This window comes from Chiloscyllium punctatum, chromosome 45 (assembly GCF_047496795.1).
Source record: "Chiloscyllium punctatum isolate Juve2018m chromosome 45, sChiPun1.3, whole genome shotgun sequence".
NCBI lineage: Eukaryota > Metazoa > Chordata > Chondrichthyes > Orectolobiformes > Hemiscylliidae > Chiloscyllium > Chiloscyllium punctatum.
In genome coordinates this window covers 64,260,077-64,286,479 of record NC_092783.1, presented here as the reverse complement: position 1 = coordinate 64,286,479, position 26,403 = coordinate 64,260,077, and the positions used below count along the sequence as shown (strand labels likewise).

Genomic DNA, 26,403 nt, shown 5'->3' with positions numbered 1-26,403 from the left:
ATAATATATTCCACTAACACTGTCCGGCATTTATATATAGCCTGTAATGTCCTAATTGTGATATCCTAAGAATCCCCAGTTTTACTTGCTCCGCCATTGGTGATTGTGCTTTTAGCTGCCTGGACATCAAGCTGTGAAATTCCCTCTCTACACCTCTCTCCTCCTTAAAACGTACCCCTTTGGCCAGGTTTCTATCCTGGTATCTTGTAATATATGACCTTCTGAGCTCCCTGCAGTCCCACCTGGATGTTGCCAGCACCTCCCTGTCTTCACAGGGTCACAGCAGCAGCATCATGTCCAGGGAGAGCCCTGAGCAACACAGAATCCTCGAACATTGACACTCCATCACTACGTTTCTGGTAAAAGCAAAATGCTACAGAGGCTAGAAATAAACAGAAAATTATCAGATCTGGCAACATCTGTAGAGAGAGAAAAATAGGATTAACATTTAGGTATGACTCTTCTACAGAACTGAACAAGGCTGAATAATATATTTTATATGCGGTTAACAGAGGGGAAGGAGGAACAAGGGGAACAGATTGTGAGGGAGCCTGGAATAAAAGGCAAAGCATGTGGTCATGGTGGTAAAGGAGTGATTGAGACTTAAGATAAATATTGAAGCTGAAATGGGTGAATGGGTGGCCATCATGTCCACTGCATCTAACTGGTGAAGGAGTCAGATGTAAACAATGTCACTGAGTTAAAAAAATCACCGAAAAACACAGTGCACAACCCCGTCCTTCCAGTTCCTGATACGCTGTTGGATTCATCGACTGCTAACAGTTCAGACAGTTAATATCCAGCTCTTTGGCTCTCTCTCTCTCTCTCTCTCTCTATCTTTCTCTCTCTCTTAGTTCCCCAACTCTCCCTATCTCTCTCTTTTTCTCTCTCTCTCTCTCTGACTCTCTCTGTCTACCTCTCTTCCCTATCTTCCTGTCTGTCTCTATCTGTCTCTCTCTCTCTGTCTCTCTCTCTCTCCCTCTGTAGGTCTGCCTCTCTCTGTCTGCCTCTCTTCACCTCTCTATATCTATCTCCATCTTCCTCTCTTCACACCACCATCTCTCTAACAAGCTTTCTTCCCCCTCTAACTCTCTGTCTACCTCCCTTCTCTCTCTCCTCCCTACCTTCTCTCTCCCTCCCTTCTCTCTCCGTCCCTTCTCTCTCCCTCTCTACCTCTCTCTTTGTGTCTCTCCGTCAGGTAAATGTGTGTTTTCACAGAGAGGAAGTGATTTCTTAGACCTCATTGGTTGATGAATGTGGTTGGTATATGACTAGGAAGGAGAGATATGGGCAAATGCTGCCAAAGGCAGATAAATCAGGTTGAGATGTCTGGTCAGTGAGGACGAGTTGGACCAAAGGGTCTGTTTCTGTGCTGTATAACTCTATGACTGTATCACTTGAAATGGATTGAGTAAACCTTAAAGAACCCACTCCATTTTTTTCTTTGTTGAAATTAATTGAATAAAAACTGGTCATTTTTGTCATCAGTTGGCGGTCCACTTCAGCAGATTGTAAAGGTAACCATAAAGACCAGGGACATGGTACTGAGTAAATTATTGCAGTTATGAGTTGACAAATCTTCAGGTCCTGATGGATTTCAAACCAGGGTCTTAAAAGGAGTAACCAGTGAAACGGTCAGTGTGTGGTTTTAATTTTCCAAAGCTCGTTAGATTCAGAACTCTTCACTTCTTTTGAATTGGAAAATAGCTAATCTAACTGAAATAACTCCACAGAGGCTGGTATCCCATCTCCAAGACCCCCTTTATTTACACATGGAGAGTCCTTGACATTGATCCATCTCCCTCAGAGCCAGCTCTCAGAGTGAACAGAACCTCTGACACTCCTGTTTATATCAGTCAGCCAGGGCTCCCTGATTGGACCAGGTTAACAGCCCCAATCAGGGGGCTCATATTCTATAAGGTCCACCTGGCTGACCTCACTACATTCACTCCAGAAACTCTGTTATACAAAATAGGAGAAAGGTAGAAAGCAGGAAACTACAGGCTAGTCAGCTCAACACAGGGAAAGTGTTCGAAGCTATATAATGGCATTTGGATATGTTCAAAGTAATCAGATAGAGTCAACATGGTTTTTGTAAAAGGGAAACCATCTTTAACAAAGTTATTGGAGTATTTTCAAGAAGTAACTTGTAGATAAAGAGGAACCAATGGATGTACTGCATTTGGATTTCCAGAAGGCATTTATTAATGTGACATATCAAAGGTTATTGTGGAAAATAAAAGGGCCGGAGGGTAACGTACTGGCATGGATTGACGATTTGCTGGCTAACAGGAAGCAGTGAGTAAATGGGTCTTTTTTAGGTTGGCGGGATGTATCAAGTGGTGTGCCACAGGGATCGGTGCTGGGCCTCAACGCTTTACAATTTAGAGAAACAACTAGAATGAAGGGATTGAAGGTGTGGGAGATAAATATGCTGTGATATAAAGTTAGGTCCAGAACATGAGTTATGAAAGGAACACAAAGAACCCAGGGAGTGATACAGATTGGTTAAGTGGGTGGGCAAAGATCTAAGTGTAATGTAGAAAAATGTAAAATTATCCATTTTGGAAAAAAGAATAAAAAATGAAGGATATTTTTGAAATGGTGAGAGGTTGCAGAGCTGTGAGAATGCAGAGGGACCTGGGTGTCCCAGTGCATGAATCAGAAAAGGTTAGTCCGCAGGTACAGCAGATAATCAGGAAAGCTGATGGTTTATTGTGAGGGGAATTGAAAGCAAGAGAATGGGAGAACAGGCTTCAGTTCTTCAGGGTATTGGTGAGACCACATTTGGAGCAGTGTGTATAGTATTGGTCCTGAACTTACTGCTGAGTGTGAATGTGTTGGAAGCAGTTCAGAGAAGGTTGACGAGTCTAATACCTGGAACGGGCAGATTCCATGATGAGGAAAGGCTAGACCTGTATCCTCTGGAGTTTAGGAGAGTCAGAGGTGACTGAACTGAAACATATCAGACTCTAAGGGGATTTGAGCAAGAGGATGTGGAAGGTGCTTCCTCTTGTGGGAGAATCTAGAACCAGAGGTCATTGTTTAAAATAGGGGATTGCTAATTCAAGACAGAGATGAGGAAACATTTTTTCTCTCAAAGAGTTGTGAGTCTTAGGAATTCCCTTCCTCAAAAGACAGCGAGTCCAGAATGTTTGAATATGTTTAAAACAAAGATAGCTAGATTCTTGATGACCAAGGGGATGAAAGATTGTCAGGGGTATGCAGGTATGTAGAATTTAGATTAAAATCAGATTAACTATGAATTTATTGAATAACAGAGTAAGTTTGAAGGGCCGAGTGGTCTATCCTCTTTTGTATGATCATAGGTTAAGGCACAGACTACTGGAAATGTATCATACTCTGTTTTGCTCTTTCCTCTTATCCTTCTTCTCATCTCTACAGTTCCTTCTCTCTGTCTGTCTGTCTTTCTCGTTGTATATTGCTTTACCCTCCAGTCCCACACCCCCTTTCCATTTTGCTTTCTGTTCCTCTGTTCCTGATGCGCTTGTATCAGCATCATAGTCTATTCCACCAGCCCTTTCTCGGGGTAAACCCAGCCTGAGCTGCTGACACATCCAGCCTGATACTGAAGAGATGTAAACAGCCGAAACAGGGGATATAGGGATGGGGCTGTGCCTATTTCCTTTGGCACAGTGTCCCACTCTGGATTGTCCTTGGGAATAAACACTGTTAAGGCGCTGTCTTGGAGAGAAATGCTCTTTATAGATCGTGTGGATGCTGCCTTGTGTCTTGTTATTGCTGAGGGCACACATTCCTGTTTCTGTCAATCCCTCCAGTCCATTCCATATTTTAAGATTCTCACTATTTTTCATTGTCTCTCCCTCTGCATATCTGTTTTTTTCTGTGTCTCACTCACTATCTCACTCTGTGTCTCATTCACTATCTCACTCTGTGCCTCACACTATCTCACTCTGTGTCTCACTCACTATCTCACTCTGTGCCTCACTCACTATCTCACTCTGTGTCTCACTCAATATCTCACTCTGTGCCTCACTCCCTATCTCACTCTGTGCCTCACTCGCTATCCCACTCTGTCTCACTCACTATCTCACTCTGTGTCTCGCTCTCTATCCCACTGTCTCACTCACTTATCCCACTCTGTGTCTCACTCACTATCTCACTCTGTGTCTCACTCACTATCCCACTCTGTGCCTCACTCTCTATCTCACTCTGTGTCTCACTATGTATCCCCACACTGTCTCACTCTCTATCTCACTCTGTGTCTCACTATGTATCCCCACACTGACTCACTATCTCACTCTGTGTCTCACTATGTATCCCCACACTGTCTCACTCTCTATCTCACTCTGTGTCTCACTATGTATCCCCACACTGTCTCACTCTCTATCTCACTCTGTGCCTCACTCTCCGTCTCACTCTGTGTCTCACTATGTATCCCCACACTGTCTCACTCTCTATCTCACTCTGTGCCTCACTCTCTATCTCACTCTGTGTCTCACTATGTATCCCCACACTGTCTCACTCACTATCTCACTCTGTGCCTCACTCTCTATCTCACTCTGTGTCTCACTATGTATCCCCACACTGTGTCTCACTCTCTATCCCACTCTGTGTGTCTCTAACCCCCCCACCACCCCCATACCCCACCCAGCCCCCGCCCCCAGCAGAGGTGGTGGATTCTGTTGTTTGACAGTATTGCTCAGTCTGCCAAAACCTTTGCTGTGTTTGGACAGGTGCTGTTCCCCACCCAGCTCTGTTTTCCTAACCTTACAAGGATTTTTGGGAGCAATTTGGCTGAAAAATAAATAACAATTTTATTATAATTATTTTAGCTTAAAAAAAAGCTGAACTTTTAAAATTTCAATACATTATCAGTCAGAGAAAATAAAATCCAGCAACCCATGTAGAAGGGCAAAGATCACCATCAGGGCCAATGTGACAGAAACATTCTCTGGGAATGAATAAAACTTAGTTTGGGATAAAATGGATTCTAATAACTGATTTAATTGAAAGTTCAAACTCTGACCCCACTCATACACCCAATGAAAGTGTGTTTGCAACAATCAATAGATGCGAAGGCCAAGGGTTTCCATGGTAACATCTTGAGTTTTTGAGTAAACACAGCATGGTGTTCAGGTTTAGTGCCCAGGAATGGGATAGCAGCTTCAAGGCAGGAATGAATGGTTTGAGACCCAGGGGTAGCTCCCTGTGAAACGCTGGTTACTGACAGTGCCACGATCTTCTCAGTGGACTGGCAATGAAGGATTTGTCCAGTAACATACACCCACCCCTTACTCCCAACACCTCCCACCCACCCCTCCATCAACATTTTGGGAGTAAGAACGAGAAAAAATTGCATCTACATAGCCCCTAACATGTGTATAGTACCCAATACTATATACTTGCATCTAACACAACCCCAGTCTTAATCTCCCCACTCTTATGGAGCCGTACAGCTCCCTGGGATGCAAATCAATGAGGTTTCTTTAAAAGTGTAGTCTACTTTTGCAGTTTAAAAAATTCAGCCACCCAATTTGAGTACAGCAAGATCCCACAATGAGCTGATGAAGTGATAATCTGTTTTTGGAATATCACCCGTTGGGAAATAATGAGCCTTCCTGCCTTTTGCCCCATAATTTTCTGGGACTCCATACTTCCAGCTGAGGGGCCTCAACTTAATGACTGATCCAACCTTTGACAGTGCAGCTCTCCATTAGTCTCACACCAGAGTGCAGCCTCTGTTAGATACTGAACCTGTGAGACCTGTGTGTTTTCCCTGAGACAGACCAACCCCACGTTAATGAAGCTGGGTGGTTGGGTGATACTGTTAACACACTGGGTGCAGGCAGGTCAGTACAGTTCAGGAGATTGAGTGTTTTATAAATGTTCAATGGCTCCGAGCCCAGTGCAGTCTGGGCACCATGACAAGTCTCAGGTTCTTGACAGAAGCTGTCAGTTTGGCCAAATGCCAGAATCTTTTAACACTGATGCTTATCCTCTGCCCAGGCAACCCAGAGGTGGGATCCCTATGTACGTCAGGAAGCCCCGCCATTAGTTCACTAAAAATATATAAATACTCCAGAAAATCCCCTGGGATCAGTGTCAGGAAAGCACATGATCGAGATAAATAGGAAAATCTGGATTGGAATACACAAGCTCATCAAGTTAAGATTAAACAGGGTTAGTTAGAACTAGAGCCACAGGTAATTCTCAATTTATCCAGGTTTTTGAGGCTATTTTAACAGTGCTCAGAGGTCAGGATTCAGAGGCTGGGGTTCAGGGGCCAGGGTTCAGAGGCCAGAGTTCAGGGTCAAGGGTTCAGGGGCCAGGATTCAGAGACTGGGGTTCAGGGGCTGGGCCTCGGGGCTGAGGTTCAGGGGCTGGGCTTCAGGGTCCAGGGTTCAGAACTTGAGTACAAAAATCAAATGTAATTTTTGAGAACATGGATTGAAACTATCCAGGGCCATTTGTCTGTTAGTTAGATTACATGCAAAGAGGTCCAACTGGCTGTGATCCAAGGAAGCCTGAAATGTCCATGGAACGATTATTGAAGACACTCTAGCAGCTGGCCCTTTCCTTCGCCATTCATTCTTCAAGGTGAAGATGACCATCTTCATCAGCGGCAACACGTGGTTCATTCCACTGCGGAGTTGTGCCCAGCCGGCTCTGCACCCAGCCGGCTCTGCACCCAGCCGGCTCTGCACCCAGCCGGCTCTGCTCCCAGCCGGCTCTGCACCACGTGGGACTGGGGTTCCATGCACTGGTTCCTAAAGTTAGAAATATTCACTTTTTAAACTCAAAAGTGTTGAAGCTTCATCAAGACTATATCTTGCTGCCAGTCTGTGGTGGATAGATGAACTGACTGATACATTGCTTCTCAGCGATGTGATAGCAAATATAAATCCCAGGATATAAATGCAGGTCAACTCTTGATAAATATTGTAACAACAAAGAACAGTATACCACAGGTATCCCTGAGCACACCGCGTCCTTGCTGCAGCGTTCCAATGAGAGTTACTGGAGCTGTCCCAAAGGCAGTATTGAAGGGCAGAGTGACCTGTAAGTGGGTCAGAGATGTGTCAGGAGGGTTCTTAGAGGCTGGTACATGTCAGGTGCCGATATCTGTGGATGTAGGGTGCATGCAGCCAATCCCCATGGAGGGTGCCCTGAGATATTGGTACCCAGTGAGGAACGTGGATGTGGATCAGAGCAAGTGGTGTGCTGGACCCACCAGGTCCCTGCCCTGGTTCCCTTGCTGGGATTTTCCTGATGTTGATCTTTAATGCAAGGTTGCATATTAATGAGGTGAGTTATAGCATTAGTAAAGCATTTAACAAGCATTTCTCATTCCTACCCAGTGAGAATCCCATCACGCTGCTGCTTGTGAAATGTATAAAAGGTGGAGCAAGATCACCTCAACATTGGGATGGACCTCACTGCAATTATTACCTAAATCTGCCCCACCTCCACATCCCATCATCGCCCACATCACTCCGACTCTGACAAGAGTCTGCCCTTGGTCTTTTCTTGCACAACTCATATTGGGCAGCTTCCTGTCTGAACAATATCTCACGCTGAGGCCAAGGTCACTATTATGGAAGGTATTGGAGAACCTAGGGGAGACACCCACACTAAAGGGGGTTGGTGCTGGAACACAGTGCTGTTTAGCTCCATTATAACTGAGCAAGAATCAGAATATTCACCTTCCTCCAGAAGATGCATGGGCATGTTTCCAGGAAAGATAGACTGACATTACAGAACACTCTTGAGAAGGTTCACTGCGCTGATCTTGGGTCTAGAGGATTTCCTCATGAGGTGAGGGTGAGTATGTTGACCCTGTACTCATTGAAGTTTAGAAGAATGTGAGGTGACTTCATAGAACCATAGAATCCCTGCAGTGTGGAAAAGGCCATTTGGCCCAACAAGTCCCCACTAACCCTCCAAAGAGTAACCCACCTAGACCCATTCCCCTACCTTGGTGTCTACGTTTACCCCTGACTAATGCAACTAACCTACAATGTGGGCAATTTAGCATGACCAATTCACCTAAACTGTATATTTTTGGATTGTGGGAGGAAACCGGAGCAAACCCACGCAGGCACAGAAAGAATGTCTAAACTCCACACAAACAATCTCCCGAGGCTGGGATCGAACCCGGGTCCCTAGCGCTGTGAGGTGGCAGTGCTAACCTCTTGCACCACGATACCAACTTTATTGAAGCATACAAGATTCTTAGGGGATTCAACAGAGTTGATGCTGAAAGGTTGTTTCTTCTTTTGGGACAGTGTCAGACCTAAAGGGTATAATCTCAGAGTAAGGAGTTACCTATTCTAGACAGTGATGAGAAAGAATTTCTTCTCTCAGAATAGAGTGAATTTGTGGAATTCTTTATCACAGAGAGCTCTTAAGAAACCACATCCATCCTCCACTCAAGCTCCCCCCTCAGCCCAAGTTTCACAGGATTCCTCTTGACCACTGTCCCTCCAGAAGAATATGGAACTTGCCATGATGACCTCAAGCTGACCCTCCTTAAACCCACAGAGGACAATGCTCAGGATGTTTTACTGAGCAAGCTATCTGTGCAAAAGAGTGAGTTCAAATCAATTTCAGCATAGCCTCAGCTCTCTTGGAGGGTGTGTATGTGCTCCCTTATTTCCTTTGGAAGGCAAATGCATGAGGGAAATGCAACAGCAGACACACAGGCAGCTGGTTCCTGTCGTGGATGATCACCATGAGCAGAATGTAATAGCAATAAAGACCACGCAAGGATAAACAGGCGAAAGACACAGACCTCCAACACCCAAACTAACAAAACGCTCTGCCAAGGTGAGCGATGAAATGAAATGTTCTCTTTTGTATCCTTCTGGGGTTCACTCCTACACAGGGAGGAAGCTGGTAGATGGAAGGATGTGCTGAGGACATTTCTGGACATGAGCACTTCTGTACCATTCCTAGGATCAGATGCATCTGCAGAATAACATCACAGGAAGTAGAAGTGCACTGTAACCAAAAACAAGATGGGTTTCTGGACCAGGATGTACAGAAGTTTGTGCTTAGTTCTCTGGTCTGCAGACTGGACAGAAAGTTCAACAAAGGCAGAACTTCCAGACACATAACCAGGACACACATCTTACTCTCTGTCAAATCTGTGAACTGGTTACATGTTGAAGGATTAAGTTCTATGTTTCTTTCCTGTTTATGCACAATTCCTTCTTCAAAAGATCATAATCATTTTATTGGTTATTTCTATCATTAACAAAGTCTCACTTCTCAATAGAAGTCTTCTGCAAACTTAAATTTGATTCTCTCTTTTAAGAGTTTCTTTTTCAAATGTGTCCTAATGACATGTTGAATGTTTCCCTCAGCTAATCATTCACAGTGATCTAAGAGCTCTGAATATTTCAGTAAAGGAGAATTTTGTCAGTTATAACAGCATCACCTTCTTTTGTCAGTTACTTAAGAGCAATGGCTGACTCTGCACAGGACTTCAGGAAAGTCTCTGTATACCTTTCTTTCTCAATCTCTGAGGCTTGATAGTGTTGTGTGTTAGTACCGTGTGACAATGTTGAGTGTTATTGTTGTGTGATAGTGTTGTGTGATAGTGTCGTGAGATGGTGTCGTGTGACAGTGTCGTGTGACAGTGTCGTATGATAGTGTTGTGTGATAGTGTCATGTGACAATGTTGTGTGTTATTGTTGTGTGACAGTGCTGTGTGACAGTGTCATGTGTCAGTGTTGTGTGATGGTGTTGTGTGATGGTGTTGTTTGATAGCGTCATGTGACAGTGTGTGACAGTGTTGTGTGACAGTGTCATGTGACAGTATGTGACAGTGTCATGTGACAGTGTCTTGTGACGGTGTCGTGTAATGGTGTCGTGTGACAGTGTCGTGTGACAGTGTCATGTGATGGTGTCATGTGATAGCGTCATGTGACAGTGTGTGACAGTGTTGTGTGACAGTGTCATGTGACAGTGTCGTGTGACAGTTTCGTGTGATGGTGTCGTGTGATAGCATCATGTGACAGTATCGTGTGACAGTGTCATGTGACAATGTGTGACAGTGTCGTGTGACAGTGTCATGTGACAGTGTCGTGTGATAGTGTCGTGTGACAGTGTCGTGTGATAGTGTCATGTGATAGTGTCATGTGACAGTGTCATGTGACAGTTTCGTGTGATAGTGTCGTGTGATAGTGTCGTGTGATAGTGTCGTGTGATGGTGTTGTGTGATAGTGTCGAGTGACTGTGTCGTGTGACAGTGTCATGTGACAGTGTCGTGGGACGGTGTTGTGTGATGGTGTCATGTGACGGTGTCGTGTGACAGAGTCATGTGACAGTATCGTGTGACAGTATCGTGTGACAGTGTCCTGTGACAGTGTCGTGTGATAGTGTCATGCGATAGTGTCGTGTGATAGTGTCGTGTGACAGTGTCGTGTGATGGTGCCGTGTGACATTGTCGTGTGATAGTGTTGTGTGATGGTGTCGTGTGACAGTGTCGTGTGATGGAGTCGTGTGATGGTGTCGTGTGATGGTGTCGTGTGATGGTGTCGTGTGATGGTGTCGTGTGATGGTGTCATGTGACAGTTGTGTGATAGTGTCGTGTGATAGTGTCGTGTGATAGTGTCGTGTGATGGTGTCATGTGACAGTGTTGTGTGATAGTGTCGTGTGATAGTGTCGTGTGAGAGTGTTGTGTGACGGTGTCGTGTGACAGTGTCATGTGACAGTGTTGTGTGATAGTGTCGTGTGAGAGTGTCGTGTGATGGTGTCGTGCGACAGTGTCATGTGACAGTGTCATGTGATGGTGTCGTGTGAGAGTGTCGTATGATGGTGTCGTGTGACAGTGTCGTGTGATAGTGTGTGATAGTGTTGTGTGATAGTGTTGTGTGATAGTGTCGTGTGACAGTGTTGTGTGATAGTGTTGTGTGATAGTGTTGTGCTTTCTGCTTAGCAGTTTTTTTCAGTTTGTTCGGTATTCAAACTTTTCTTTAATTTAAATAAGTTAATTCAATTAAACAATTCCCTGGAGGAAGAGACTCCACAAATATTCCCATCCTCACTGATGAAAGAGCCCAACACATCCGGGAAAGAGATAAGGCTGAAGCCTTCACAGCAACCTTCAGCCAGACCTGCCGAGTGGATGATCCCTCTCAGCCTCCTCCAGTGGTCTCCCGCATCACAGATACCAGTATTCAGCCAATTCGATTCACTCCATGTGATAGAAATAGTTGGAGGCACTGGATACTGCAAAGGCTACATGCCCTGTCAACATTCCAGCAATATATGGAAGACTTGTGCTCCAGAACTTGCTGCTCCCTTAGCCAAGCTGTTCCAGTTAGAACACAGGCATCTACCTGATAATGTGGAAAATTGCCCAGGTCTGTCCTGTACAGGAAGAGTAGGATAAATCCAACCTGGCCAAGTACCTCTCCATCAGTCTACTCTCGATCATCAGTAAAGTGATGGAAGGTGTCAACAACAGGGCTATCAAGCAGCATCTGCACAGCAATAATCTGCTCAGTGACACACAGTTTGGGTTCTGCCAGGGCCATTCAGCTCCTGACATCATTACAGCCTTGGGTCAAACATGGACAAAAGAGCTGAGTTCCAGAGAGGGAGGAGAGTGACAGCCCTTAACATCAAGTCTGCGATCAACCGAGTGTGGCATCAAGGAGCCCTGACAAAACCGGAATCAATCGGTATCAGGGGACAAACTCTCTGCTGGTTGGAGTCATACCTGACACATAGGAAGATGGTTGTGGTTGCTGGAAGTCAGACATCTCAGCTCCAGGACATCTCTGCAGGAGTTCCTCAGAGTATCCTAGGCCCAATCATCTTCAGCTGCTTCATCAATGGCCTTCCCCACATCATAAGGTCATCAGTGGGGATGTTCGCTGATGACTGCACTATGTTCAGCACCATTGATGACTCCTCAGATACTGAAGCAGTCCATGTTCAGATGCAATAAGACCTGGACAATAACCAAGCTTGCACTGACAATTAATATCCATGCCACACAAATGCCAGGCTGTTACCATCTCCAGTAAGAGACAATTTCACTGACACCCCCAACATTCAATGGTGTTACCATTACTGAGTGTCCCACTATCAACATACCGGGGGGTTACCACTCACCAGAAACTTTTTTGGACTCACCATAAAAATACAGTGGCTACAAAAGCAGCTCAGTGGCTAGGAATACTGTGGTGAGTAACACACTTCCTGACTCCCCAAAGCCTGTCCACCATCTACAAGGCACAAGACAGAAGTGTCATGGAATACTCCCTACTTGACTGGATGGGGGCAGCTCCAAGAACACTCTCAAGAGGTTTGACACCATCCAGGACATAGCAGCCAGCTGATTGGCACTGAACTCAGTAGCAGCAGTGTGTACCATCTACAAGATGCACTGCAGAAATTCACCATAGATTCTTAGACACAGTCACTTCCATCTACAAGATCAAGTGCCACAGATACATGGAAACACCATCACCTGCAAGTTCCCCTCCAAGCCACTCACCATCCTGACTGGAAAGTGTATCGTTGTTCCTCCAGTGTCACTGGGACATAATCCTGGAATTTCCTCCCTAAGGGCATTGTGAGTCTAGCCACAGCACGTAGACTGCAGCGGTTCAAGAAGGCAGCTCACCCTCACCTTCTCAAGGGGCAACTAGGGATGGGCCATCATGTGATGCCCATGTCCCATAATTAAAAAAAAGTAATTTTAAAAAATGAATACGCTTGAGCTCCTTTTGACTGTTGATTTGCTTTTCTAAGATATGACAGCTCTGTAACTTGGGCTGCTGTGTTTTTGCTGAAATAACCTTTGCTTCGATACAGTTAGCTAATGAGACTCATTTGGAGACTTCATCTGCCATTTAGTTAGATTAATAATTTCCAAATGTTCAATACTGTATTTCCTGATCAGCCTTTCACTGGCTGTTTGCCTTTGTTGAACTATCTCTTGAAAAATCTTCCTGAGGTTTGAAGTCTGTCTCTGAATGTACGAGTTCACCTTGATGTTCTTTGCACATTGTTGTCAGTCTATGTAATCTAGAATTTCTTTTCCTCATTGGAACTGAGCTCCTGGCCCTTGCCTGTGGGAGCTTTAACGTTTATAGATCTGCGTTGAGATCCTGAGACCTCCTTCAGATATGATCAGAGAGAAACATTAGAATGTTTTGGTACAGAGAGATCTTGGTGTCCTCATGCATGAATCGCAGAAATAAAAAAGGAAATAGAATTTTGCCATTTATTGCTATAGCAATAAAGTATGAAAGAAGGGAGATGACGCTGCTGTTATACAAGGCATTAATGGGGTGCACCTGGAGTATTGAGGACAGTTTTGATCCCCTTACCTGAGGAGGGAAGTAATTGTACTGGATACAATTCAAAGGAGGTTCACTTGAATAATTCCAGAGATGAGAGGTTTGTTTTATGAAGATAGATTGAGCAGTTTAGGCCGATACTGTCTGGAGTTTATGGGAATAAGAAAATATTAATTAAGGTCTATGTGATGCTAAAAGGGCCTAACAATGTCAACGGAGAAAGGATGTTTCTCCTTATAGGGCAATGTATAATGAGAAGTCATAGCTTTAGGATAAGGGGCAGCAGATTTAAAACAGAGATGAGGAGGAATTACTTCTCTCAATCTGTGGAATTCATTCCCCCAGGGTGCAGTGGATGCTGGGAGATTGAGTAAATTTAAGGAGATTGACAGATGTTTAATTAGTAATGGGGTGACATGTTTTGGAGAGCGGGCAGGAGTTTAGGATGAAGTGAGATCAACCAGGAATGTATTGAACAGTACAGCAGGCTCAAGGGGCTGAGTGGCCTCCTCCTGCTCCTAATTCTTGTTTACACTTGCTCACTCACAACCTCACACTCTCATACTCATTCACACTCACACACTCACTCACTCACACTCTCACACTCACACTCATTCACACTGACTCACACTCACTCTCTTACACACTCACACTCACTCACACATCAGGAGCTGGAATCCATGACTCAACAATTTGAAAGTTTACTCCCAGAAGAAATTTGGTTGGTTGATGTTTATGAAAAAGCGCATTCATTTCTTGGGCACTGATTATATCCAAAATTGACAAAATAAATGGAACCTTTTCATTGTCTCTTCATCGCTGCCCCCATCCTCCACCTTGTTATATTCCTGCACTAACTCTTTCTCTGTTACCTTTTTACCTTTTCCCACTTCACCCTCACCATTCCCTGTCCTGTGTCTCTTTCTCCTGTTGCTCCTCATTCCTGTCTTGGATTCTGGGTCACAGCTGGCTCTCTCTCTCTCTCTCTCTCTCTCTCTCCCTCTCTGATTCTCTGTGACTCTCACTATCTATGTCTTTATTCAACTCTTTATCTCTTCCTCTATTTCTGTCTCTGCCTTTTTCCCTCTTTCTTCTCTTTTCCCTGTGTGTGTGATTCCTTCACTCTCAATTTCTCCATTTCTTTGTTTCTTCCTGTCTTTCTTTCTCATTCTCACTCTCTTGCCTTCTCTTGCCCTGTTTTCATCTAATGCTTTCTGTCTCGTCCCTTCCCCCGCTGTGTGTGTGTGTGTGTGTGTGTGTGTGTGTGTGTGTGTCTCACTCTGTTTGTCTCCTGGGTCTGTGCCATGTACCCTATCAGTAGGACATTCCTCTGACCATTGTATCTGTGTTGTCTTGTTGAGGTCTTGCTGAGTCCTAATCACAGCCCAAAACTCAAGTGAATGTCTTATTTCCTGTAGTACTTTGAAAGGTGAAAGGTTCCATTGACTCAGAATTGAAGAATTACTAAGGGCTGTCCACACTGATGAAGAAATATCGAAGTGTTGCTGGTTTGTGGCTCCTGATTCTTGGCTGCTGTGTTGTGGTGAGATAGTCAATACTAATGCCTGTTACCCTGCCTGGGGGGGGGGGGGGGGGGGAGGGGGGGGGGGTGGGGGGGGGTGGCAGGCAGCCAGGCTGTGAGCAACAGAATGCTTCAGGAATCTGGAAAGATGGTAAATTTATTTATATCTTATACATATAATGTCATGCTGCCAGTGGGATACAGATGTCACAGACAGTTAGACAGTGAGCTGGCCAATAAATGATGCAGGTCCGAGTCTAACTGTTGGTGGGTTAGGGACAGAAATAGAGGATAAACAAGGCTTTCCCTTTTTAATTGCTGTTCAACAGGTCCGGTTAAAATGTGAGTGTGAGTATTGTTATATAAATGCAGTTGTGTACGTCTGTACACGTGTGTGTGTCTGTGTCTGTGTGTTTACATGTGTCTGGGTGGTAGACTGGCTGGAGGCTGGAGGAACACAGAGAGCCAGGCAGCATCAAGAGCTGGAGAGGTCACCGTTTCAGATGTGACCCCGTGTGCACACATGGGTATTTAAGGCCTCTGGTTGTTGATATGTGTAAGTATATCATGTGTTTACGTGTGTAAATGTATGTGTGTGTGTGTGTTTGTGTGTGCAAAGTCTGTGGGTGTGTGTATATATATGTGTGTGTGAGAGACTCTGTGTGTGTGTAACTGCATGGGTCTGCTGACATGTGTGTGTGGTGAGTGTGGGACTGTGGAGTTATGTGTGTGTTTTTAATATGTGTGCACATGTGTGTGTGTGAGAGAAAATGTGTGTGTGAGAAAGATTGTGTGTGTGTGAGAGAGTGTGTGCGTGTGAGCGTGTGTGTCTGTATGTGTATGAGAGTGTGTGTGGGTGTGCATGTGTGTGAGAGTATGTGTGTGAGAGTGTATGTGTCTGTGTGTGTGAGTGTGTATGAGTGCGTGAGAGTGTTTGTGTCTGTATGTGAGAATGTGTATGAGTGTATATGAGTGCGCGTGTGTGTGTGTGAGTGTGTGTGAGTTGCATGTGTGTGTATGTGTGTGAGAGAGTGTATGTGTTTGTGTGTGAGAGTGAGAGTGTGTGTGAGTGTGTATGTGTGTGAGAGAGTGTGTGTGTGTGTAAACGTAAAGCCAGGTACAGAGAGGGTGATGTGCTTTCCCGATAGTCGATCACACTGGCTCATAGCCCGTGCTCTTGTCCAGAAAGTGTGAGGGGGGGGGGGCGTCTGTTTTTTTACATGTGTAAATGTATGTGTGTGTGTGTGTGTGTGTGTGTGTGTGTGCAACGTCTGTGGGTGTGTGTGTGTATATGTGTGTGTGAGAGACTCTGTGTGTGTGTAACTGCATGGGTATATGTGAAGCCAGCTACAGAGAAGGTGATATGCTGTCCCGATAGTCGATCGCACTGGCTCACAGCCGTGCTCCTGTCCGGAAAGTGTGAGGGGGGGCGTCTGGGCCCTCTGCTCCCTATTGTCCAACTTCAATTGGCATCCTGATCAACAGGGTTCACCCAACAATGGAGGAGCAAACATAGATATGAGCCCCTTACTTTTCACCATTCAATACCAGCTGCTCATCTGTTTAAACTAAAGAAAGAGAAAACATAAAAGTCTCTCTACTGGATTGATTTATAGTCAGAGTCACATTAGTGGTGATTGGATAAGGGAGACTCAAATCCACACTATTAATGTTATACAATTAAAAATAAGGATAAATGTTTTGAAGGAAAAGAGCCCATCCTCACTGTTTCAGTCTGTCTTTCTCTTCAGGGGAAGTTCCTTGGGGACTCGAATTAGTAAGAGACTTGCTTGTTAAGCATGTTTTCCAGTTAGCTCAGGAAGGAAGTGCTGTCACTGTCTGTAAAGTTTAAAAAAAACAGAAAAACCAAAGATTTCCAGTTAAAACAAATAAAAATAAAACTCAGTGAATGTTGTAATCTCAATGCTCCACGCAAATGCTGAAAGTGGATGCTAGTGTTACAGAGAGAGGCCTGAATCATCATTGATGGACAATCACAAACAGCCTCTAGCTTAACCTCTGATACCCTTCCTGATACCAATGCTCCTGTCTGAGAGGGGGCTAATGGTTGTACTGTGTCCTTTGAAGAGCAAACCCTCAGTGTTCAGCTTGGGGCAATTCTTTATGATGTAGATGCTGACAGGGAGGAGTAACACGTGATATTTAAGAGATTCAGTGATTCACCACAAGTTTCTGGACAATTAGCATCTGTCCTCCAGAACATGGTATCTCTGCCTCACCAATTACTGCATTTGCACATTAACTAGCAATTAAACTGACCACAGATAAATTGGAATGTAATGATATAAAGAACCTTTCAATAAAGAGTTTCAAGTCTCTCCAATGCCACTCACTCTCTCTTGCCAATATTGTGCATCACCCTTCAGCTCAATGTTGCTTTGCTGTCAAGCTCACTGAGACCAGTGGTGATGAGGGGAGCTCAGGTATACTGGCCACAACAGTCCAATTCCTGAACCATTGGGATTTCAGGATGGAGAAAGAAACAGAGGAATACCAGAGAAAGAAGGAGGAGAATTAGATTCCAACCAGGTCCAAAAGCAAAATGAAGAGAAGGCAAAAAGTGTTCAGACTGAAGTAATGGATGGTGGGAGAAGGCCCATGAGCAGGGCAAACATGGAGAGCTTTGGGCTGAATGGTCACTCTGTCAGCTGAGGCAGTGGCACAAGCTGGTGCTATTGGATTAAACTGACCATGACTGAGAAGAAATCAGGTGCTGACTTACAGATCACAGCCCCCTTCCCATGAGAATCTCCAACACCTTGTCTGTTATTTTGTAAATATTAAAAGAGAGAAATACAAGAGTCAGAAAGGAAATGGTTTCTGTCTCCAACTGATACCTGAGATTTGATGTTTGTGACTGGAAACTCTCATCAGTAATTCCAGTTTCCTTTAATACTAGACTTGGTGCTGGAAGAGCACAGCAGTTCAGGCAGCATCCAACGAGCAGCGAAATCGACGTTTCGGGCAAAAGCCCTTCATCAGGAAATGTCGATTTCACTGCTCGTTGGATGCTGCCTGAACTGCTGTGCTCTTCCAGCACCACTAATCCAGTATTTGGTTTTCAGCATCTGCAGTCATTGTTTTTACCTTGGTGCTCAAGAGGTGGTTTATATGGAGCCTATTAATTCCCCAGCTCCTTATCCAGTTTGGATATACTTGGCTTCAGAGTTAGACAGCTAAAGACATGGTCATGAACAGAATTGGAGAAATGCAGGTAGCTTGGAGGGTTACGGAGACTGCCCAACAATACAGACAAACTCCTCACCATCCTGACACTTAATGAACCAAAATGTTAAAAGACATTAAATAAAAACACTTTTGCGTAAACCCCGTCATTTGTCTCTGAGTTTCGCTCTCATGTTATCCTGGAGGTTAATCTTTCTGTCTTGGAGACTCCAGCAGAGTCATGCAGGGTTGGAAACACTTCTGTCAGAACTCCCCTCTGTCTGTAAACCCCTGCAACTATATATCTCACAATCACTCCCAAATTCAGCTAGAAGTCAATTCCTGCCCACCAAACTCTCATGGTGTTTCTCTGATGGTAGCCCTAGTTTATCACTATCTGAATGTGAGGAGTTGTATTCTGAGGTTCACTACTTGCTGCCCATCTCTCTTCTTTGGTTTGAGAGATTGCATCTAGTGAACCCAATCCGATGAATGGCCTGCTCCTATTCTTAAGTAACTAAACCAATTCTCTTATTGCTTCATCAGCTATGGAACTTTCCTCTTTCAAGTCTTTTACGTGTTCTTCCAAACTCACGACCACTTCCATCCAGAAGGACAAGGACAGCAGACACTTGGGAATACCACCCCCTGCAAGTTCCCCTCCAAACCACTCACCATTCTGACTTGGAAATATATCACCATTCCTTCACTGTCTCTGTGTCAAAGTCTTGGAATTCCCTCCCTAACAGCATTGTGGGTTAACCCACAGCACATGGACTGCAGTGGTTCAAGAAGGCAGCCTACCCCCACCTTCACAAAGGGGCAATTAGGGACAGGCCCAGCCAGTGACTCCCACATCCCATGAACAAATAAAACGCCATCTTCCTCCAAGGCAGCAGTTAACTAATTATTGTCTTTAGTGTGGGTTGTCTCTATTTTGTGGCACAATCTGATAAAGCTTCAAGGTGCACTGATACAGCTGAAGCTTTTCCCCAACCTACTTCATCTAATCCAATTAACCTGACCTTTTATTCCTTTTACCCAGCTGCCCCTCCAATGTACCTTAACCAATCCCTCCTGGTAGTGAGTTGTGGGACACTGGCTTATGTTAGAGGTACTCCATGAAGGCACATCGTTGTTATATTTTACTTCAGAAAGATGTAGTCACAGATTTTTGGCAAGAGGCTGACAATGATCAATGTGCTGAGGGCGTCATGAGATTCTCGCCAAGGTCGAAACCAGATGCAGAACTTTACAAAGAAAACAACCAGGCGGGCAGATGTATCGAAGAGAAGCTGTGAATTCTGAGTGCTGCTATTGTCTTTCACATGGGTGTGAAAAACAACCTCTGACCTTTCACTCTGACTGTCACAACTTATCTGGGGGCGCGGAAAGAAAGCAACATTTTTTAAAGGCTTCACTTCACCAGTTACTCGGTCTTTCTGTTGTTTACATAATGAATTTTGTAAGCTGTGCTTCACTTGGCTTTTCAGTCTGAACTTTTCTTTTGCCTGTTCAGCGAGTTCTGACTTAAAGCACCGCACCTCCAGGATAATTGATTGTGTGTGTGTGTGTGTGTGTGTGTGTGTGTGTGTGTGTGTGTGTCTATCTGTCTGTGTATCTGTGTCATGTGTGTGGGAGCATCTTTTTTTTTGGGTGAGGAATCCTGGCTGCAGGCTCACTTGGCAGTGAAACTATTATAAAGAGACTATTGTTTTGAGCCAAATACTGCCATCTGCAGTGATTCCTGAGTCAACTACGTTAGCGGTTTGGCTAAAGTGGAAAAAATAAACTGGACAAAGCTGTGACACGTGGCTTCCTTTAGCTACTGTCCGAGTCAGCCACACTGACGTGTTACCCTCCTTCTCCTTCAAAGGCTTTAAACTGATGTGAACTTTTGCTGATAGTTTCAGTGGCTTCAGGAGTCTTTCAGTGTGTTCACCCATTCCCCTGCCCCCCACTTTTACTCTTCTCCATATTCCTACATATTTGTGATCACGATGGTAACTGTTAAAGACTAATTAACTGCGGCTTGTTACAGATGAGGTTACTTTTTATCCTTATAGATGTGACTAAGATTAGCAGCACCTTGTGGAGACCAAGGGGGCAGACCAGGCATCAGTGGATTAAACTCTTGTTTTGGACCCCATTACCTACTGTTACACCCATAGCCAAAACATCCTGACCCATGATACATATGCTTTTTACCTACCATTAGAGGTCTGTACAACACAAACCCATCTGTTACCCCCCACTTCATGCTATTCCCGCTGGTTACACACTGCCTCCTGTAGGCACAGCCTGTAGTAAGCCCATTTGTACACCTTGATTTTAAACCTCTCCATGACCTTTCCCCTCCCAGCCTTGAGGGGTTTGTGCTTCTCCAGTGCTGGAATCTTGTCAATTCTGATTGCGCCTCTTAGTGGCCGTGACTTTAGCTGCGTGGCTCCTGAGCTCTGAACTCCCTTCCTCACCCTTTGCCCTTCTGACTACCTTTGAGATCTTCCATGAAACTGACCTTTGAGCAGCTGAGATAGCATTACTTTATGAGGCTGAGTGGGGAGCTTTGTCACAGGTTAATCCATCCTGTGGGACATCAAAGGCATTTTGAAATTGTCACCTTGACATGGGGTGCAGTGTTGTATGTCAGAAATTCCCTGACGAAATGGGGGCGATTATGAACATAGTGCTCTTGCCCCTGGCCTTTTGATATTAGTGTTGTGCAGATTGCTTTCTCTATTGGATATCTTTTGTAAATCTTGCTGTCTGAATTTCCTGATCTGGGAATCTACTGTTAACTGTTTATATTCAGTCTGGTTCTCACTTGGCCTTTTAACTGGAGATGTGTAACATACAAAGTGTTGCTGTTTTATCTCATTCTTTATCTTTGCTCACCCAAGAAGCTCTGTCCTTTTCTGTCCTCCATTTTTTTCTTTAGGGGAATGGTCTTCAGTCTTCCCTGAGCAATCTCCTCTTAAAAAGCAGCCCAGTGCTCCAATACACATACATTCTTTCCCCTATTGATGTTGTCCCTTCCGCAGTTTTTTATTTTTACTCTAGATTCTTCAACAGCTTTTTTTCACAGCCAATTAAAAGATAGAGGGGCAGCAGTAGGCCATTAAGCCCATCAAGACCTTACAATACAACAATAATGATTCCCTGAATATTTCATAATCGGCACTTGACCCAACTTGTTCCCCAGAATTACATTGAACAAAGCTCCCTTCATTATTGGAAAGTGACTCATCTGAAAAGTTTTTCTGGATATAATTCAGAAAATCTTTTCCCTCTTTACCTTATACACTATAACTGCTAATCTCTACACAAAATATTAACAGCTGTCAGTAAAAATACCCACTAATTCCAGCACCTCTCTGCAAAATTAAACCATCATATCTATAGACCATACCCAAGCATTTAGCAGAGTAATTGCTCCAAATACTCACTGCAGATCACACACGGGCCAATCCCATCAGCTGGCTGTGTCCACGTTCAGTACTCTGTCTTTCCGTTGTCTCTCTCTCTCTCTCTCTCACCTCTTCCCCTTCCCATACACTTTCTACTCTTCCCTTTCCTGCGTGCTCTCTCTCTCACTTCGTCTCCCTTTAGCACTCTCTCCCTTCTCCCTGTGGGTTTGAATCTGTGAAACAGCTCCTGGCCCCTAATGGGAGATTGGATCTGGGCAGTGGCAGCCAGATGTTCAGGACTTTGCATTTCCTGAGTGCATATACTTACCCTCTGACAGTGCAGCACTCCCTCAGCACTGACCCTCCAACAGTGCAGCACTCCCTCAGTATTGACCCTCAGACTGTGCGGCACACCCTCAGTACTGACCCTCTGAAAGTATGGCACTTCTTCAGCACTGACCCTCAGACAGTGCAGCAGTCCCTCAGCACTGACCCTCCGACAGTGCGGCACTCCTTCAGCACTGACCCTCCAACAGTGTGGGGCACTCCCTCAGCACTGACCCTCCAACAGTGTGGCACTCCCTCAGCACTGACCCTTCGACGGTGCAGCACTCCCTCAACACTGACCCTCAGACAGTGCAGCAGTCCCTCAGCTCTGACCCCCCCAACAGTGCGGCACTCCTTCAGCACTGACCCTCCAACAGTGCGGCACTCCCTCAGCACTGACCCTCCAACAGTACAGCACTCCCTCAGCACTGACGCTCCAACAATGTAGCACTCCCTCAGCACTGACCCTCCTTCTGCAGACATTTGTAGACTTACTGAATCTATCTACATCCATCTGCATCCCCTTGTTTATTCTTGATAACACCCATCCCTAAACTCATGTCATTTACTATTTTAGCCAGCTTCCCCTCACTCTTCTCTTCTATTTTATCCCGTTTCCTCCTTAATCCTATCCTTCCGTATGATCCATCTTTGGCCATTTGGTAAAGCATTTATTCCATAGATATTTGAATGGTTGCAGTTTATTGCCTGTTCCAAGTTGATTTTTTTTAAATGAACAGAGGTTGTGAACTGGTGGGTTATGTTGAGTTTGTGAAGGATGGGATATGGCCAGCAGCTCACCACCATCTTCTTGAAGGCAATTAATGATGGGCAAGAATGGCCACAAGCCAAGGGAGGGATTCTTTCAATATCATGTGGTACTGGAGACTTGCTGGAGGCCTTGTGACACAGCAGTTATATCCTGTCTCTGAGAGAGAAGCTTGTGGTTCAGTTTTCCACCCAAAACCTGATGCTCATGGAAGGTCTGTTCATATTGTGGCCAGATTGCAGACCAACATGCAACTCTATCCATCATACCAAGAGTGAGAGAGACCCCTGGTCAGCTGGGAGATGGAAAGAAATCGGAGGCTCCACACTGCGCAGTATCGTGTGTGCATGTTGGTGCAGCATTTTAGACTCTCTGAGTGAACTATAACATGCTAGAGCACGGGTTAGTCCATACATCACGTGATGGGTAGAGACTGAATGTGATTAGTGGAGTATGGCAGGAATTATTGTTGATTACTTAAGTCTTTGTTGAAGGCAATCTAGAATTACAAATTTAATTAGTGGTTAATGTGTTGAGAGGCTTGTGGTTGGGATTGCAAAGCTGGAAGTGGTTTGAGTGTATCTGTAACATTTACTGATCTGACAAACAGGGGCAGGGATGTCCCTGGCTATGACTATTAGAATCTGCTGCCTCCTTGTCTGAGGATCAGCCAGATCATTAATTGATGATAACAATCTCACTGTCAAATCAGAATACAGTTTAACAAGCATCCACTCCCTCCCCCACTGAGGCTCTGCAGCTGTCTGTACTACTTACAAGGTGCAATGAAGTAATGCACCAAGGCTCCTTAGACAGCACCTTCTAAACCCACGACCACTTACAGACATACGCCCTGCAAGTTCCTGTCTAAGTCACTCGCCATCCTGTCTTGGAAATATATTGTTGTTCCTGCACTATTGCTGGGTTAAAATCCTGGAATTCCCTGCCCAAGGATATCCTGAGACTACCTACAGCACGTGGACTGCATCAGTTCCAAAAGGCAGCTCACCACCACTTTCTCAAAGGCAACTAGGGACAGGGCAATAAATGCTGGTCCAGCCAGCAATGCCCACATCCCTAAAGGTGAATAACAAAAGCTGCATCATGTTACTTTACAGAATGGAAGGAATGTGGTGACATGGGGGATGGTTTAATTGGCATTGAATGGTTGGGAGAAGGGGAAAGTGATGGTCTAGTGGTACTGTCACTAGATGTATTATTCCAGCGACCCAGGTTCAAATCCTGCCATGGTGGAATTTGAATTCAATTTTTAAAAATCTAGAACTAAGAGTCGAGTGATGACCATGAACCTGTTCCTGATTTTTGGAAAAGTCCAGCTGGTTCACTAACGTCCTTTAGGGAAGGAAACTTACTGGTCTGGCTGTCGTGTGACTGCAGACCCAGACCTGTGTAACTGGCCATTTGTGCACTGTTGAGTTTGACGATGACATCTCCTGTAGTCGACAAGCCTGCACGCACTCACTGACTTCCAAAAACTGCAAATGATTTGAGGTGAACTCCTACAGTTGTATATGAAGTGATCTCCAGATTAAGGAAGCATATTGATAAACTGGATTGCAGACAGAAAATGTCAGCATCGCCCATCAGACAGTGACAATCAGTTACACCCTTGCATCACCATCCTCAATGGTGCATTTTTGCAAATTTTTTCACAAAGGCTGAGTAGTTTCTGATTTCCTGATCAATAATCCTGTTCTCAGCACTGTTTATGGGCAACTATCTGACAACAGGGTTTTAAACAACATTGATTTCACAGAAGTTAAAATTGTCATTCAGACTGCAACCTCTGTTAAACACTCAGCGAGTCTCTGCTTTGAGATATTCTCAGTCCTGTTTAAAGCTTGGTGTCTTATCAATGGACCTCAACTCTGGCATGTCTTCCCTTTGAGATGAGAAACTTAACAAACAATCAAGGTATTTTTCAATGTATAATTTCAGTTACATCACACTGTAAACTTTTGCTTTAAATTCTGTGTCTTACAATTGTGTAGTTCACAGCTACCCGATGGAGGAGCAGTGCTCCAAAAGCTAGTGCTTCCAAATAAACCTGTTGGACTATAACTTGGTGTTGTGCGATTTTTAACATTGTACACCCAAGTCTAACACCAGCATCTCCAAATTATTCCTGGAGATCACAGGAGCCTGGTATCTCACCCTATATGCTGCTGATATATTTTCTTTGTGCTAAGAGTGCCTTGTATCTGAGTTTAGGAGTTGGTCAAACATTGAAGTGGACAGTATGGAGAGAGCTAACAGCCTGCCAAATCCCAGGGACAGAACCAAAATGCAAAAGTGCCTCACGCTCCCATTCAGGGGAGGGGGTGTTGGTGTTTGGAGCACTGAGTAGAAAGAAGCAGATTGTTCATGAGACACCTGAAATTCTCAAACAGCTAGGGCTTTGTTCAAAAACAAACTGACGCAGTTTTCAGAAGTTAAAGGTCATTCCAAGCTGCGTTAAGCTGTCAAAAAGTTGGAGCTGCCATGTTCCAAGAAGATGGCAAGCTGCATTTCTGTAGCAACTTTTACCACCTCAAGATATCCCAAGACATTCTCCAGCCAATGAAACACTTTTGAACTGTTGTCACTGTGACAGCAGCCAGTTTGCACACAATACTTCCCCCAAATTGTAAAGTCATAAGGAACCAAAATACCTGATCCAGTGAAATTGGTAAGAATAAATCTTTAACAGTGCTTTACCTGAACAGTGCTTGAGAGGTACTTAATCGGAGAATGCGACACTCCCTCAGCACTGACCCTCCGACAGTGCAGCACTCCCTCAGCACTGACCCTCTGACAGTGCAGCACTCCCTCAGCACTGATCCTCCCACAGTGTGGCACTCCCTCAGCACTGACCCTCCGACAGTGCAGCACTCCCTCAGCACTGACCCTCTGACAGTGCGGCACTCCCTCAGCACTGACCCTCCGACAGTGTCACACTCCCTCAGCACTGACCCTCCGACAGTGCAGCACTCCCTCAACACTGACCCTCTGACAGTGCACACTCCCTCAACACTGACCCTCCGACAGTGCAGCACTCCCTCAACACTGACCCTCCGACAGTGCAGCACTCCCTCAACACTGACCCTCCGACAGTGTGGCACTCCCTCAGCACTAACCCTCCGACAGTGTCACATTCCCTCAGCACTGAACCTCAGACTGTGTAACACTGTCTCAGTACTGACCCTCCAAAAGTACAGCGTTCCCTCAGCACTGACCCTCCGACAGTGCAGCACCCCCTCAGTACTGACCCTCCAATACTGAAGCACTCCCTCAGCATTGACCCTCTGACAGTGCGGCACTCCCTCAACACAGATCCTCTGACAGTGCAGTACTCCCTCAGCACTGTCCCTCAAACACTGCAGCACTCCCTCAGCACTGACTCTCCAATGCTGCAGCACTCCCTCAGCACTGACCCTCCAACACTGCAGCAGTCCCTCAGCACTGACCCTCCGACAGTGTGTCACTCTCTCAGTGACCCTCCAACAATACGGCACTTGCTCAGCACTGACATTCCGACAGTGCGGCACTCCCTCCATACTGAGCCTCCCTATTGCCATTTGTTGAAAATTGCTTCTAGCTGTTTATCTTGCCTAAATAGATGGCACTCTTTTCCTTGTGTCCAAATGTGATATGTGGTTTACTCCAAGCTCCAGCAGAACACAGTGTTGCACTGTTAGAGATGATCTCTTGTGGTTGTAGCATTAAACCAGGACCATATCCCATGTCAAATCCCTTGACGTTACTCTGATGTCCCGATCCAAATATTTCTCAAGAATAGCAGGAGGGAAAGGCCTGGTAATTATGGACCAATTAGTCTGGTCTCAGTGATCGGGAAATTGTTGGAAAAATTCTGAGGAATAGAAATA

At 45.0% G+C, this 26,403-nt stretch overlaps 1 protein-coding gene across 11 annotated transcripts in view; it reads left to right on the top strand.

The window, feature by feature from the left end:
• The window catches only part of foxp4 (forkhead box P4), a 395,078-nt gene that overhangs the window by 181,970 nt on the left and 186,705 nt on the right, over positions 1 to 26,403 (top strand). The window lies entirely within an intron of this gene.